The 16,403-nt window shown below is 32.7% G+C and overlaps 1 pseudogene; it reads left to right on the plus strand.

Annotated features, from left to right (window-relative positions):
- Nucleotides 1–5,019: 5,019 nt before the first annotated feature.
- On the plus strand, nt 5,020–5,154 carry LOC116536554 (annotated as a pseudogene).
- Nucleotides 5,155–16,403: the final 11,249 nt, after the last annotated feature.

A 16,403-nucleotide genomic window follows, 5' to 3' on the forward strand; every position in this document is an offset into this window, starting at 1 on the left:
GAAGAAATTCTTTAAAGTAGGTGACAACCAAATGGCCAATGCACATTTGAAGAGATGCTCAGCTTTACTGGTCATCAATAAAATGTAAATTAAAATCACAATTGGGTACCACTCCATATTTAGCAAAATGTCTAACCTGAAAACAAAATAAAACAAGCAGAAACATAACTAGGACATGGAGCAATTGGAACACTTATACGTTATAGATGATGCTATAAATCAATAAAACGCCTTTAGAAAACCTTTTGCTAGCCTGTGCTAAAGCTGAACACACACAGACTCTGTAATCCATCAATACCTGTCCCATGTAAATGCTGAATGGAAATGAAAGCATATGTTCACCCAGAGATGAGTAGAATGTTCATAGCAGCGCTATTCGAAATAGCCTAAGCTGATAACTACCCAAGCTTCCATCCGTTATTCCAATATAGAACAAATGAGCTAGAATCGCTCAATCAAGTATCACACAGTAATGAGAATGAACAATTTATAACTACATACAACAGCATGCATAAATATTACAGATATAATAGTGAGTGAAAGAGGTCAGACACAATGTAGACTCGATGTCTCTATTTACATCAGAAGAAAACTAGAAAAACTAATTTATACTGTTAGAAATCAGGATGTGTTTAACCCTGATATGTGAGCTGTGCTGGTTACATGATGTTAAGTTTGCAAAAATATAGACAGATGTACAATTGTAATATTTAAATTTAGTTGTGTGTATATTTTTTAATAAAAATTAAAAGTAACTTAAAATTTTTCTTTCTATGAAAACAAAAGGCACACAAGAAAATAAGGATTTTGAACATACCTCACTTTGTAGCTGGCTCCACTAGTTTTAATCTTCTATGTTTAAATTTGATAACAATTTAAATTGGATAACTCTTTGTTCTAGAAATTCTGACCTTAGTAATTTAGTATAAGAACATAGTCAATGAATCATGCTAAAATATGTATTCCACATGGTGTTGTTTGAAATGGAAAAATAATTAAATCTAAACAAAATTGGAAACAACCCAACAACCCAAATTTTCTTCAGAAAAAGATACTGATTTCATAAATTATGCGATAGACATTAAAATTCTGTGCAGTCATTTCAAATCTATTTAAAAAGTTAAACAGATATCACTCTATGGACCAATGACTGATAAAAGCAAGTTGCCAAAAATTTTAACAAAATTGTTTTATTTTAATACATATTCATAGAAGTATAGACAATTCTTGGAAGAATATGTGAATGTCTTTTAGGGATTACCTTTGGAAAGCATAGGTAGAAAAGGGAACTTTAATTATATATACTTCTAATATAAATACCTGAACGTTTTTTATATAACCTTTTAATAAATAATAAATTATAAATTTTTAAAAAGAAAAGATATAGATGGGAAAATTATTTAAAAGCCAAGTGACAAAAAAGGTCAGTATTTACTTGAACCTAGTGATGAATCTTAGTTTCACGTAAAAATAAGTCTGATAAAGTTTAGATATGTTGCAGCTTCACGCAAAATTTCTAGTAATAACATAAGAAAAAATAGTCTTACAACATATAAAGGACTATGAAGTCCAAAGTAATGTCAGTAAACCAAATGTAGTTTAATCATTTTTATTTCAAATGTATTTTAAAAATCATAAATGAGGTTTTGTAATCCAAAGCTGAAACATTCATTCTTCATAGCTTCAGAATTTGACAAGCAATTCAAGAACATACTTTCCAAATCTAGTCTTCATTGCTATTTTTTTACACCTCTCAGATCTAGTATTAAACAACTCCATTCTAAATTTACAGTTCTAGATAATTATTATAAACTTGTTGATAACTTTTCTGAAAGCAATCTATCAAATAGAAAGAATGGCTTCTCAGGATAAACAGTTAGGGAAGGAAAATTAAATGATCTATAAAGAAATCATTTATCCATTTAAAACATAACCAGTGCTGTTCTCTGTCATAAAAGAGAACATGTAAAAATTAATTCAAATTATTTTTATAGTCTTTGGTAATATTTTATTTCCCACACAAGCCTTCAATGCTGCTTAAAGTTCTTTTACACATAGTAGTCATCACGATTTACTGAGTAAAAATCCCAGTTATTAAGGTAGCCCTTAAAATACACTTTTCTAAAGAGAAATGGAATACTTTTGAGAAAAAGAATTGCCTTGGTAACTTCCCTCAAATGTTCATTTAGAATAAAAATAGTTAATGAAAATATTTTTAAGCCAGCTTTGGGTATTATATGGCATACTGCTCACCAAACGAAAAAGGAAATCAAAACTTTCTTTATTTTTTTAGAGAATTTCTTTTCTTTTTTTTTTTGTTTTATTTTTTGAGATGGAGTCTCCCTCTGTCGCCCAGGCTGGAGTACAGTGGTATGACCTTGGCTCACTGCAACCTCTGATTCCCGGGTTCAAGAAATTCTCCTGCCTAACTCTCCAGAGTAGCTGGGACTACAGGCACCCGCCACCACCTCTGGCTAATTTTTTTTTTTGTATTTTTAGTAGAGACAGGGTTTGACCATATTGGCCAGGCTGGTCTTGAACTCCTGACATTGTGATCTGCCTGACTCGGCCTACGAAAGTGCTGGGATTTTCTAGTTTCTGTTTTCCTGTACTGCCATTCATGTTATATTGAGGATTTTTTTTTTTTTTTTGGACTTAGTTTAAGACTGAATTTATGCCTTTTATAAACATAATAGGTATAAATATCTTCTGTAAACATTCTGGAGCATGTATAGCTTTAATGAATTAAATTTAATAGGCCTGATTGAAGTGAAGGGATTTGTTTGTTAAAATGAACTTAGTCAAATAAACTACCCATAGGAATATAGGCCAAGTCACTAAATGTCTAAAATTTGAATTTTTGTACTTTTATTTTCTTCTTCCTTTCATAAGTGTATATCTCAAATTATGGCTTTAGTCTAAGACTCGAGTCTATTGAAGGCCTAGGAAAAGACCCTTAAAACAAATTCCTAAGGGCTCTGAATTCAGATAAAGGAATTCCATTAGCTTCTCTACAAGAGCTGAGCTGCTAGTGCAATCTCCACTACTTGAATGACATTGGTTGTTCCATAAATCCTACCAAGATCGTCACAATTTATGCATCATCCAGGCTCCTTTTACACTGTCAAGAAGAACAGTTTTAAGAAAAATGTGTGTCTCCATGTGTATTAAATAATATTATCTTTCTGTAATCCCAGCACTTTGGGAGGCCGAGGCGGGTGGATCACAAGGTCAAGAGATCGAGACCATCCTGGTCAACACGGTGAAACCCCGTCTCTACTAAAAATACAAAAAAATTAGCTGGGCATGGTGGCGCGTGCCTGCAATCCCAGCTACTCAGGAGGCTGAGGCAGGGGAATTGCCTGAACCCAGGAGGTGGAGGTTGCGGTGAGCCGAGGTCGCACCATTGCACTCCAGCCTGGGTAACAAGAGCGAAACTCCGTCCCCCAAAATAATAATAATAATAATAAATAATAATAATAATATCTTTAAGTTGTTTCTTCTTGCCACTCTTCACAATGGGAAAATTACCAAATTAAACCTATTTTAGGGTTGGCAACTTGGAGCATAGCAAGAAGTTGGGGGTTTTAATTCTAGTCTCAGTTCTCATTTGTTTCTTAAAATTATTATAATCGATTGCTCTGATAATATAAGAGGTGGTTTCAATGTGAATAGCAAATTTTGATATATTGTCACTAAGGTTTAGGAATGTTTGTCTTTTAGAGGAAGGTGTTTCACATACAGGGAAGATAAATTTTCCCTGTATTTGAAAATCAACTAAAAAAATAGAATCACTCTTAGAGTACTTTCTTAAATTTATCTTATTTTTCAATTTGTTCTTAATGTCAATCAACAAGATCTATCTTTCAAAGAGAGCAACAAATTGGCACCAGCTCTTCCTCCCATGATTTGTTAAAATTCCTTATCAGTCTGAAAAGACTCTGAGCCTTCTTTGACCAGTTATCTAGTACAATATTCAAGAATATTAGGGTCTCTAAAATCATGATCAAAGGCAAAAGTAACTCGGAGAAATCAAAATCTCAAGAAAGATAATACAGGATACAGAAGGAGAAACATTTTATAGATGCCTTCCAGATTACTGTCACATTGTCACCCTGTTTTACTTTATTCAAGCTGGCCTATCAAGCTTGCTTCCATATTTCTGTAGTGAAACCGTAATTCTTGAGGATATTAATAACCTCTATGATGTCAAAATCCAAAGTCACATTTCTGGTCAAATTTTAGTTGATTAAGTAATGATCTTCAAACCTGTTGCCTAAATTCTACTATGTTTAAACACTTTTCATATCTTGGGCAGTGCTATGCCATTGGATACTTCTCTGCAGTCTCCACAGTCCTTCCATTTCAAGGGACCTCTAAAATTATTGTGCTGTAGGCTGTTTTCTCTCTGATGTTTTCTTAACATTGTCTCACAATGATTGTATCCAGTTATACGATGATACAATTAATCTTCACACTGTGACTCCCATATTCCTATCTTCAGGTTTGACTTGGGCAGACTTAAAATATGTTTCATATCATGTCACCTTGAATTTATGATAGTAATGCTAAACTTACCATAGTCCAAAAGTCTTCAATTACTTGCTTTCCAAATTTCCCTTCTTTCAAAACCAGCTGGTATAGTTTGGCTATCTGTTTCCAAAACTCATGTAGTATTGTAATCCCCAGTGCTGGAGGTACGGTTTGGTGGGAGGTGTGTGGATCACGGCGGCAGACCCTCATGGCTTGGTGCTATCTTCATTATAGTGAGTTTTTGCAAGGTCTCATTGCTTTTGCTTCGTCTTCCACCATGATTGAAAAGTATGTTCAGCTTTTGTTTTATTTTTTAATGCAAGGAACGTCTCAGGATTATAATTTTAATTTGTATTTCAAATACTTCGACTGAAGTTAAACATCTTTTTATATATTTATGAGACACTTGTATTTATTTCTTCCCAGTCTTATTGGGTTGACCTTCAGTTATTTAATTTGAGGGAAGAATATTAACATTAAAAATATATACTTACCTGGCAGGGGAGATTCCATGATCACAAAGGTGGTTTCCCAGGGCGAGGCTTGTCCTGCGAATTCCCCAAATGTGGGAAACTCGACTGCATTTGTGGTAGTGGGGGGCTGCGTTCGCGCTTTCCCCTGGAAAAAAAGAATGTACTTTAGGACATAGATGGCAAACATTATTCCTAATTTCACATGTATATTTTAACAGTTTTGATGCATAATTGGTCGAACTTTGCCTTTATGGCTTTGAGACCCCTTTATGTTTTGCTCTAGTGTGTTTTAATCCCAGTAGACTACCTGGTACATAACATGTGCACAAGAAACATTTGTGAAATGAATGATAATTCATTTCAAGATTAGCTCTTCCTCATCTTTCTAGTATCGGTTCCAAGGACCTAGCTGCTTACATAAAGGAAGCATTCCCCACGAGTCACTGTCTAGCACATTGCTGTTTGCATTGGGTCAAATGGTTTAATCTTTGATGAGCTTAGTGTTTTTGGTGATAAAGTGAAGGAAAATTAGAATACCTAAAATATCCTTTCAGTTTAAACACTTTCTGATTTATTATGAAATAGCTTTGAATTTTATCATAAACATTATAATATAATCTTATTCATTTAAAAAAATCAGTGTATTTGTTCTTTTGGAATTTTATTAATGGAATAATTTTTTGGAGGGGAATTACATTCTCATCTCAATTATCTTTATTTAACGCCTTTAACAACTTTTTAATTATATGTAAGTATATTGCTATGTACAATAAACAATATTTTGGGCAAAGATTAAAATCAAAATGAAAACTTTAACATAAACCCCATAGAGAAGAACATGGGTAATATTAAAATTTCCTAAGTAGTTTCTTCTCTGCATATTAAACTGGCTGTGATTTTACATGAATAATGGAATATACTAAAATTGGTGACATAATCCTTTTATTAGAGCAGTTATGAGATGAAAAGACAAAATCTACTAGGAAAAGTTATAAAAAAACACATCTCTAACAAGAAAAAGATAAAGTTTGTCTCTTAACTTACACTGCCTCTGATGTTATGAATATAGATCATACTTTTAAATCCATTGGTAGTTTGTAAGACAGCTCATTTTTGATAAGCTCTGGCAATGCTGCTATAAATATAAAAAGATTTATGAACTTTTGCATTTAAATTACAAAATCCTTTGGTACATCTGAAGTGTTAACCTCACAGTTAAACTGAGTGTTTCTTTAGCATTTGAGGTACCTACAATGTTTTAGAATGTAGATTAATGTGAAATGTCTTCATCTATGGAAAAGTACATAAAACTATCTTGGCAACTGGGCTTCTGGGTATATTATAAAAGAACAAAATAGTCTTCCTTTTTAACCATTGAAAAGTGATAACATTCAAATTTCTTTCTTCAAATATTGCCATTCCTTTGTAAAATGTAGCATTTTTATAGCAATAATAAAATTTTAATAAATTAAAAATGTTACATCAGTAGTATAATTAAATGATTAAATTCCATTAAAAGGTCATATATATCTGCAAAAAAAATATTAACCAATGTTTATCTGTTTCAAGTTATAGAATTAGAAACTTATGCAAAGGTCAAATGCAAATAATTTATTGATAATTTAGTGGCAAATTTTGCCATGATCATTTCAAACACATTAGAAACACATTGCCAAATTTTATGCTTTATAGACCTTCTATTTTAAAAATAAAAATATATTTATTATTTCCTATTATTACAAATGGTTCATTAAAAATCAAATTAGAAAAAAATCATGTATAAATCAGAAAATGAAAGATGTTTGTAGTCCTCAGTTCCAGGAAAAAATATTTTTCTGTAACATTTGGAAAATATCCTTTAACAACTTTTTCACAGATTACAGACACAACAGTCTTCAGGAGGATGACTATCAGTTGCTGCTATTTTCAAGTGAAATCACACACTGATGCAAGAAATTTACTCAATATTCCTTTAAACTAGTGGAATAGAAAGTGTCAAGACCAGTGCTCATTGGCTGGTAAGCAATGGTGGTGTTGCTGTGGCATCAAAGTGAATTCTGGGTGGCAAAAGAGAAGCAAGGCATCAAGTGAGTTAGTGAGTCATAATTTTTATTCTGGCAAATGTAGGTTTTAAAATGCATTATTGAAATTTTACTAAATGTCTTACTAAATTCCTAGACAAATTACGTGATTTCAAGATTATTGTGTGTGTGTGTGTGTGTGTGTGTGTGTGTGTGAATTTTATATATGTGTGATTTTTTTTTCAGGCTAAAATGAAACAGTAACTTTTCTGGCTGATTACTTTTCCTTGGAGGCAAACTTTCACAAATAGCCAAAAATGTTTGTAAGTAAAAAGTACAACTGGGCTTTTAAATAAATCCTCTAAAATCAAAATGAAGAAAAAAAGCTTCCATCCTTTCAGAAAATAATCTGCAACCACTCTCAGGCATTTGTGTGCTTTAAAAAAAAATATTGAGGATGGAAGGGAAGCATGGTACATATAAGTTCAAATCTTACCTGTCACATGCCTAGTCTATGAATCCAAATAGATTTATCCATTAGTGGTTTTTAGACTGAAGTAAGTAAGGGAAATTAATTTAACTAAATAAATGACATCGGAAACTAAAAAAGAACTTTTAACTTTATTTAGCATGTCTCACATACTATTTGAAATGAGTAAACCTCCCTCCTGGCCTCCATAAGATGAAAGGAGAGACAATTCAAGGCATTTAATGCAATCCTAGAGAAGCTTTCTTCACTACTTCCCAGCGTTTTTTCTCAATTCTTTCAAAAACTAGTCAACAGATTTCTGTTTTAAATTTATTGTTTTGAAGATACAATAAGTTTACTCCATTTACTCCCCTCTGCATGTATGAAAATGAAAATCAGACCATTTCCATAATCAACACACTACACTCTACTTATGAAATATTTCAAATACAAATGATAGTAGGCTCCTATTAAAAAATAGATTTTACCTTCACCACTAAAAAAAGTAATCAACATTACCAAGGTGTTGGATCTCTTGAGTATCTTTCCTCTTCTTTCCACCAGAGGTAAAGACTATATTGAATTTGGTATTTTAAAATTCCTATATTTATATAAAAATAAAATTCCTTTGTGTATATATACTTAAGTAATATATGGTATATTTTGCCCTTTGACTTCTATTTACATGTATCACACTATATATATGTTTCTGCAGTTTTTTTTTTTTGTTTGCTTAATATATTGGTGAGATCCATTCAGTTGCCATCTAGTTCATTTAGTATTGATGGAGTAGGGTGTTCTATTATATGTGCCTATGTGCACCCAACAATTCAGTTGTTCTTCTGCTCATAGTTACCTCACTGACACGACTGTTTATTTATTCATAAATGCAATAATCAAATCCATAAACTGCAATGTAAATGTTCCATATTAATTATTGATCCATATTAATTACATAGGTTTTTCCTTCTGCTTCATCTCTGTGTATTACGGTTGTTCCAAATCTGGGAGATGATCAAAATCACCTGGAAATCTTCTTAAAAATAATTTCAAGTAATCAGACTCAACCGTAGACCTTCCAAATCCAATTCCCAGACTATGGTCTAAGAAATCACACAAAAATAATATAAAACAAAAATGTACAAATAGAATCAGGCATGGTAGCTCATGCCTGTAATCCAGCACTTTGGAAGGCTGAGGCTGGAGGATCACCTGAGCCCAGGAGTTTGAGGCTGCAGTGAGTTATGATAGTGCCTTTGGATTCCAGCCTGGACAATAGAATTTCAAAATTCTCTAATTTTGAAAAAGTACAGATAATCCTTATATGCAGATATATTTGAAACCACTCTATTAAAAGGAAAGGTTACATTTGTTTTTAAATTTTTAAGTAAAATAGAAACAGAAAAGCACACATATTATAAGTTTGCAATTCAGTTAACAAGATAATTTTTTCACCTTATATATTTCCAAAAGCCAACTGAAAATTATTTTTCCCCGTTTCTAATTTTAACAAAGCCTTAGAAAAGAAAAAGAGAAATAGTCTGAGACATGAGAAAAATAAAATTAAACTGACAAAGAGATAGTAAATAATTATCAACGTGTCCAGTTTTTGTGTAACTTAATTCATACAAATAAAAACATCCTCACACTTTTAAAGGCATAGAACTACACAATTTTAATGACTTTAGCCCAATACACAGGAACAAAATAGGAGAATCGGCAGCACCATAGAAATTGCATTTCATAACTGGAATTGGTCACCTATAGATGCAGACAACAGAGGATAATTAAATGAATGATCACATAAAATGAACTGAAGTCACTGAACACTTAAATAGCTATAGCATGTTAATCATAATTTGTATCAGCTCTCATTCTTTGATCTTGGGATGACTTTCTTCTGCATAATAATCAGGTTATATTAATTGTGTTGACATCATTTAAAGGAGTGAATACAGTAGACTGCAACTGGATTTGAATCTAGATTTTTTCTTCAACACAGTCATCTATTTTTAAGAAATCATTTAATATGTTGAATGTGAAATAGCTCTGACCCTTGTCAGAGTAAACATAAAAATGTACAAAGAGTTTTGTTAATAATTTGATGATTCATACTTTAGAAATAGTTATTATATGCCATTTTTTATTTGTGTATGTTCACTTAACTCCCTTTAAATGACTTCACCACAACTTTACTATCATTTTTGGGTAATATTTTTATTTCTGCTGGATTTTTAATCATTTTAATGCCAAAACTTCACATATATATGAATGCAATTAAATATATCAAAGTATTAAATGATCTTACAAATAATGCAGTGATTTGTTATTACATTTTGAGAGAAATATACTGTCATCATGCTTAATTTGATATGGAAAGTGAAAGTTTCCTTATATCATCACAATCAGGTAATGTTGCTTAAAGTTGTAAATATGTGACATTGGAAAAGTAACTGATGCAAGGTGTAAATAAATGATTACATAAATATGTATGTATTTTATAAACATTAAAAACTGATTTAATGTACAAATCAGCTTTTGTACTCTAAACTTAACTCTACCACCAAACATCTGCCCAGTATCCAAACAGGCGTTTTTGCGGCGTTCCCAATAGCAAAATAATGTCTAAGGCAACAAAAAAGTTGTTTCTTCAAAGGTGTGGAGTTTGGAATAATTTCTAAACTGTTATTTTTTTCCTTAAGCTGCTAAAAGCAAAAAATATTTTCTTGGTTATAAAAATATGACTCACAGTATGTTATCATGGAAAAATACGGGAGTAGTAACTGAACACAAAGGTAATAAATTCAGACAGAAAAAATGTACTCTCTTCAGGTCTCTATTCATGTACTAGTAATCTGAAGTTATCTGCTGGATCAACTCTGCCTTTTGTTTTTTCGTATTTCAATTTTTTAGACTGATTTGGGTCAATATTCAAGACATCTTATTCCATCTGGTTCTATTTAGGAGTAGAAAATACTGTTTGAACAGAAAAATCCCCTAATGATTTTTTTAGTGTATTCTGTAGACTTGAATGTGGTTGAGTGAGGAGCAGAATTAGACAGTATAAAGCTGTAAACATTTGGTTGTAAAGCAGGATTACGCAGGCAAAAGGTGTGTAAATACACAGTACCAAAGTTATATGTTCACAAAGTTACATGTTCTCATATACATAGCTTAGAACAGGCCAGTTCTAAGCTATGTATCTCATATACGTATACATGAGATATATTCTCAGAACAGGCCATGATAACATAATATGGGTCATAGCCTTATAACCAAGAAAATATACAATATATATATGCTACATACATATACATATGTATATACATAGCTTATATATATTGTATATTTTCTTGGTTACAAAAAATATAATAAATATATTTATATATTATTAATATAATTTATTATATATATAAATATATAACAACTATATAATACATATATTTATTGTACTTTAGGTTCTGGGGAACTTATATATAATATGTTCTTATACATATATAAGCTATGTGTGTGGGTGTATATATATACCCACACACATATATATATACCCACACATATATATATACCCACACACATAGCTTATATATATTATATATAAGAACATATTATATGTAAGTTCCCCAGAACCTAAGGTACAATAAATAAATAAATATATTTATTATATATTTGTGCAGGTCATCTAAGCTATATATCTCTTTAAAATTATATTACATATTGCACATAAAAATTTCATATATCAACTCTTATTTCCGGCTCATTCCACATGGCATCAAAAGAACTCTGCTCATTATAGACTCTCAGACATCTAGAGTGATAGAATCATTGCCAGCTTGTGATATTACCATCCTAATATGAGGCTGTAGGGTTTGCAGAGGCAGAAGAAAAAAATGGAGAATCAAGTACTGGTAACTAAAATCATTTCCTGAAAAATGCCACATACAAATTTTACCCATATTTTGCTGGCCAGGATTAGTCATATGCCCATATCTATACTCAAAGGAGCAGAGAAAAGTAATTACCTAGATACCTAGAAGTAGAAGAAAACCAAATATTGTAATTTGGTAAGTTCTACCACAACTTTTGAACAGATACGTTTATTTTATTATTTTTTATGGCAGGCAGAAATTTTGGGGTTACATTTTTAATGAACTTGGAATTCTTTTTATTTACAGGCAAAAATCTGCTTTTTAATAAACGAAGAAGCTAAGGACTAACCCTTTGGTAACATTCAGTACATTTTTGATATGTTTTCATTACTCTGGGTTAGTGATATGTGTATGTGTGTATTGAGAGGGAGGGTCATTGGTATAGTATATCTCATATATAAAATAAAAAATAAGTTTCAATCAAGTTGGCTATGAGGTTTTTTATTATATAGCGTATTTGTGAATAAATTTTGAGATGATTCAGAACATGTGATAAGACATACTTACCCTACTCATCCATTGCATCACAGCAGTTTCAAGCAACAGTTACTGTTAGAGACTGAATGAAGCAGGATGATATGGTCAACAGTGTTTGTTGAATCAAGTACAGGCTTTGAATTATATAGATGTCTTGGTTCACACACATTTTTAACTTATTGGCTTTTTGGCTAATAATTCAAAAACTCCTAAAACTCAATTTCCAAATTGGTAAAACAGTAAGAGGACCTCTTTTGAGAGTTGTTATGTTGTTCTGAGAATTGGAGCTTTTCTTTGGGAAATATAGAATACAGTGGATAGCACAGAATGTTTTAAAATGATAGTGAAGCCATCCCCTGGTATCCACGGTGGACTGATATAAAGAAACCCTGCGAATATCAAACTCTATGGATGCTCAAGTCCCTTATATAAAATGGCATAGTATTTGCATATAGCCTAGTTTCATCCTCCTGTGTACTTTAAGTTGTGTCTAGATTATTTTTAATACCTAATACAATGTGAAAACTGGATAAATAGTTGTTCCATGGTATTATGTGGGGAATAATGACAAGAAGAAAAATGAAAAAAATATACAACATTTCTTTCTTTCTTCCTTCCCTCCCTCCCTCCCTCCTTTCTTTCTTTCTCTCTCTTTCTTTCTTTCTTCTTTCCTTTCTCTTTCTTTCTTTCCTTCTTTCTTTTTCTTTCTTCTTTCTCTCTCTCCCTTCCTTCCTTCCTTCCTTCATTCCTTCGTTCCTCCCTCCCTCCCTCCCTTCCTTCCTTCTTTCCTTCCTTTTTCCTTCCTTTTTCCTTCCTTCTTTCCTTCCTTCCTTCTGATGGAGCCTTGCTCTATCATCCAGGCTGGCTATGATTTCGGCTCATTGCAACCTCTGACTCCTGGGTTCAAGCAATTCTCTGCCTCAGCCTCCAGAGTAGCTGGGATTACAGGCACCCGCCACCACACCCAGCTAAATTTTGTATTTTTAGTAGAGACAGGGTTTCACCATCTTGGCCGGGCTGGTCTTGAACTTCTGACTTCATAATCCACCCAACTCAGCCTCCCAAAGTGCTGAGATTACAGTCATGAGCCACTGCATCCAGCTCGTTTAAAAATTTTTTTTAATTTATTTAGTTTTTTGAGATAGAATCTTGTTCTGCTGCCTGGGCTGGAGTGCAGTGGTGTGATCTTGGCTCACTGCAACCTCTGTCTCCTGGGTTCAAGCGATTCTCCTGTCTCAGCCTCCCAAGTAACTGGGACTACAGGTGCGTGCCACCATGCTAGGCTAATTTTTGTATTTTTAGTAGAGACAGGGTTTCACTGTCTTGGCCAGACTCATCTTGAACTCCTGACTTCAGGTGATCTGCCTGCCTAGGCCCCCCAAAGTGCTGGGATTATAGGTGTGAGCCTCCAATTAATTTGCTGGCACGATTTCTTTTTTGAGTACTTTCTATCCATGGTTTGTTGAATCCACGGACATGGAGTACATGGATATGGAGGGTAAATAGTATTGTTAATATTTTTATGATGCCAAGATGTAGTTCTCTTTTATTGCTATTTTGGTGGTTAGTTTTATAATTTAGCTAAAAAATCATTTATGGTGTGGGAATAATTAGAGGAGACCTTTATAATATGAAGTTCACAGTGACCAGTCAACTAATGCCTGTGATAGTCTATGCTGAATGGTATTACCACTACCATTGTAAATTGCAATGCAATTGCAATATAGCCTAGTTACCTCCTCCTGTGTACACACAGGCAATTGCAAATCTAGTTGATCCCGTGTTTGGGTTGTAGCTTAAAGTTGCCAAAGAGATCAAGTTATTTCTGACACAAGTAAAGCTTCAGGGCATCTTAAAGATGCCTTTGGTAAAATGTTTTGTATTGTGCCCTCTGTACCCCTTTCATCTGCTAAAATAGCTCCCTACTTCCAGTATTCAAATTTCAAAGACTAAAACAAGCATATTGGTGTCCCGGATCACCTACACAAAACATGAATTTTTCTCAGGCATGGACACAGTACTAAAGATAATGTAAATAATTGGTGATTATCACCAAGTTCATAACTAGGTCTAGGAAACTAATCAGTAGCAAGGTACAAATAACTACATGTGTTGCCTTTCATGTCAAAGTGTCATTAGAAAGTAAGCTACTGAGGAGCTTTTCCTGCCTCCAGTACAAATAAATATTATAAAGTACATATAAATGACCAGTATTATAATATATGATGGGAAGCGTTATGGAACATGGAAGGAAAACATAGCAATCTGGGGCTCTTCAGTGTAAATATGCCACTTAGCAGCTTTGAATAGTTTCCTGAATTGCGTTTCAGTTATCAGCTTGACGTCATTATGGATTTGCTCTCCTTCTAAAGTGTAAAATTGCTTCACAAGTCTCTGTTAAATGTTATTAATTTAAATGTAAAATAAAATTTATAATACATTTTTGTTTATGAGATATAATTGAATCATAAATATTTGCACAAAATGAAGATAAACAATAATTTTTTATAATGAGTAGATGAATTGTAACACTAAGTCATTCTGAATTAGAACTCGTCCAGAATAGTTTCTTAATCATCTCTAAATGGCAAGGGGACAGGATTTTGCCTAATACATGAATTTACTTAATACTAAATGCTTTGGGGATTTATTTTATGAAACATGATTCCTGGGTTGGTTAACTCACTCAGTAACCAGAAATTTGTCAGATTTTGAAAGTATAATGACTCTCTCTTTTGTATATTCTTCAAATATTTTCATTTGAAATATTTTGTTCATTGCAATATTTTGTTTCGTTTGTTATCTCAATAACAATTGCTTATACTGTCAACACACTGGACATCGCTATATCAACAAAAATGCTTGCTCACATTTACTAAAGAATAGAGATTCATACAGAGTTATGTATAACTAGTAAATATTTTATATCTTTTTAAAAAATTTTTATTTTTATTTTATTTATTTATTGCATTTTAAGTTTTGGGGTACATGTGAAGAACATGCAAGATTGTTGCATAGGTACACACATGGCAGTGTGATTTGCTGCCTTCCTCCCCATCACCTATATCTTTTACTCTTAATGATGATTCTTAGACTTATAGAGCTGAAAAGAAATCTAGAGATCCACTAATTCAAGTGCTCTATTTGCAGAAACAGCAAAATAATTTCCTGAGACATTCACCACTTGCCAAAGGTCAGGGAACATGATAGCAGAGCTTGAATTAAAATGACATGTTTTTGATTGCTGGTTTGGATATTTTTCTAGCAAACTTGATAGTTTGTTTTATCATAAGTGGGAATTATATGGTTGGTAACCATCAGCATCACCACTATATTCTCAAGGGAATTATGAGTGTTTATTCAAATCTCAGTTTTGATAATATTGATGCAAAAAAGAAGGAACGAGATAGTATTTCAATTCCGTCTTGCTATTAATGTCTTCTCCTCAGTAGAAACAGAACTGAAGTATCCAGGTTGCTCTATCTACAACAAAGTCTATATAAGCCATAGAACAATGGGTAGGAGAGAGAGGTCATTGGCTAACATTAGCTCTCTCCTTTCTTTATGTTAGGTAATGGCATGCGGTTAGTTGCTTCATAGTGAAGCTCCACTTGAGGAAGCAAAAATTAATTTTCGGGAAAACATAGATGGAAATATGAAGAGAAAGGTTGTCCTTATTGGTCTTTAAATAGAATGGGGAAGTCTTGATGCAGTGAACCATGTGAATCCCTTTGACAAGTTCTCGGTGTTGTGGTTGTTTTTATCTGACGTATTGGCTTTGTTTGGAATTTCACATTGGTCTTGTAAATGCAACACAGTGAAAAGTGAAGGAGATAGTGAGTGTAAAAAATCTTTTTCAATAGCAGTTCGAGAAAAGTAATTTTCCTAAAATGCCTTTTCCTTGGAATCCATTGTTGAACAAATATTAGGAAACATTTAACTTTAAGTTGAAAGTAATACAATGTGAAAATGAATGCCAATGATGTAATTGTCTGATTAAATCTGCAGTACCTGAAGAGTTGAAATTAATTTATACTAAATCATTATCTTTTTATGGCAGGCAGATGTTGGGGTTATGGTATTAATGAACTTTGGGTTCTTTTCATTTACAGATCAGGATCTTCTTTTTAATAAAAGGAGAAGCTAAGGTCTAACCCTTCTGGCAGCAAACTGGCTCTCTAATTATCTTAGTAATAGCTCTAAATTATTATTCAATGTAGGTCTGCATCCCACTGTTAATGGGTCATGATATCCCTCGGGATTTGTACTTTTTTTCCATTTCAGTAAATGACCTGCCATCTGCAGATAATTCAAGTTCATTGTCTAACTTTAAAAAATAACATTGATATGGCCAGGAAGATATTGATGTATTTGAAGGGGTTTTAAAGTGAACTGGAAGGCAGAACAGCTGATTCTTGTGGTAAGATTTATCCTCCCTGTACTCCAAAAAAAAAAAAAAAAAATCAACATCAGTCATTTCATACCACAATGCAATGCATAATGT

This window comes from Sapajus apella, unplaced genomic scaffold, assembly GCF_009761245.1.
Source record: "Sapajus apella isolate SASKATOON/1434 unplaced genomic scaffold, GSC_monkey_1.0 scaffold101, whole genome shotgun sequence".
In the NCBI taxonomy this organism is placed as follows: Eukaryota; Metazoa; Chordata; class Mammalia; order Primates; family Cebidae; genus Sapajus; species Sapajus apella.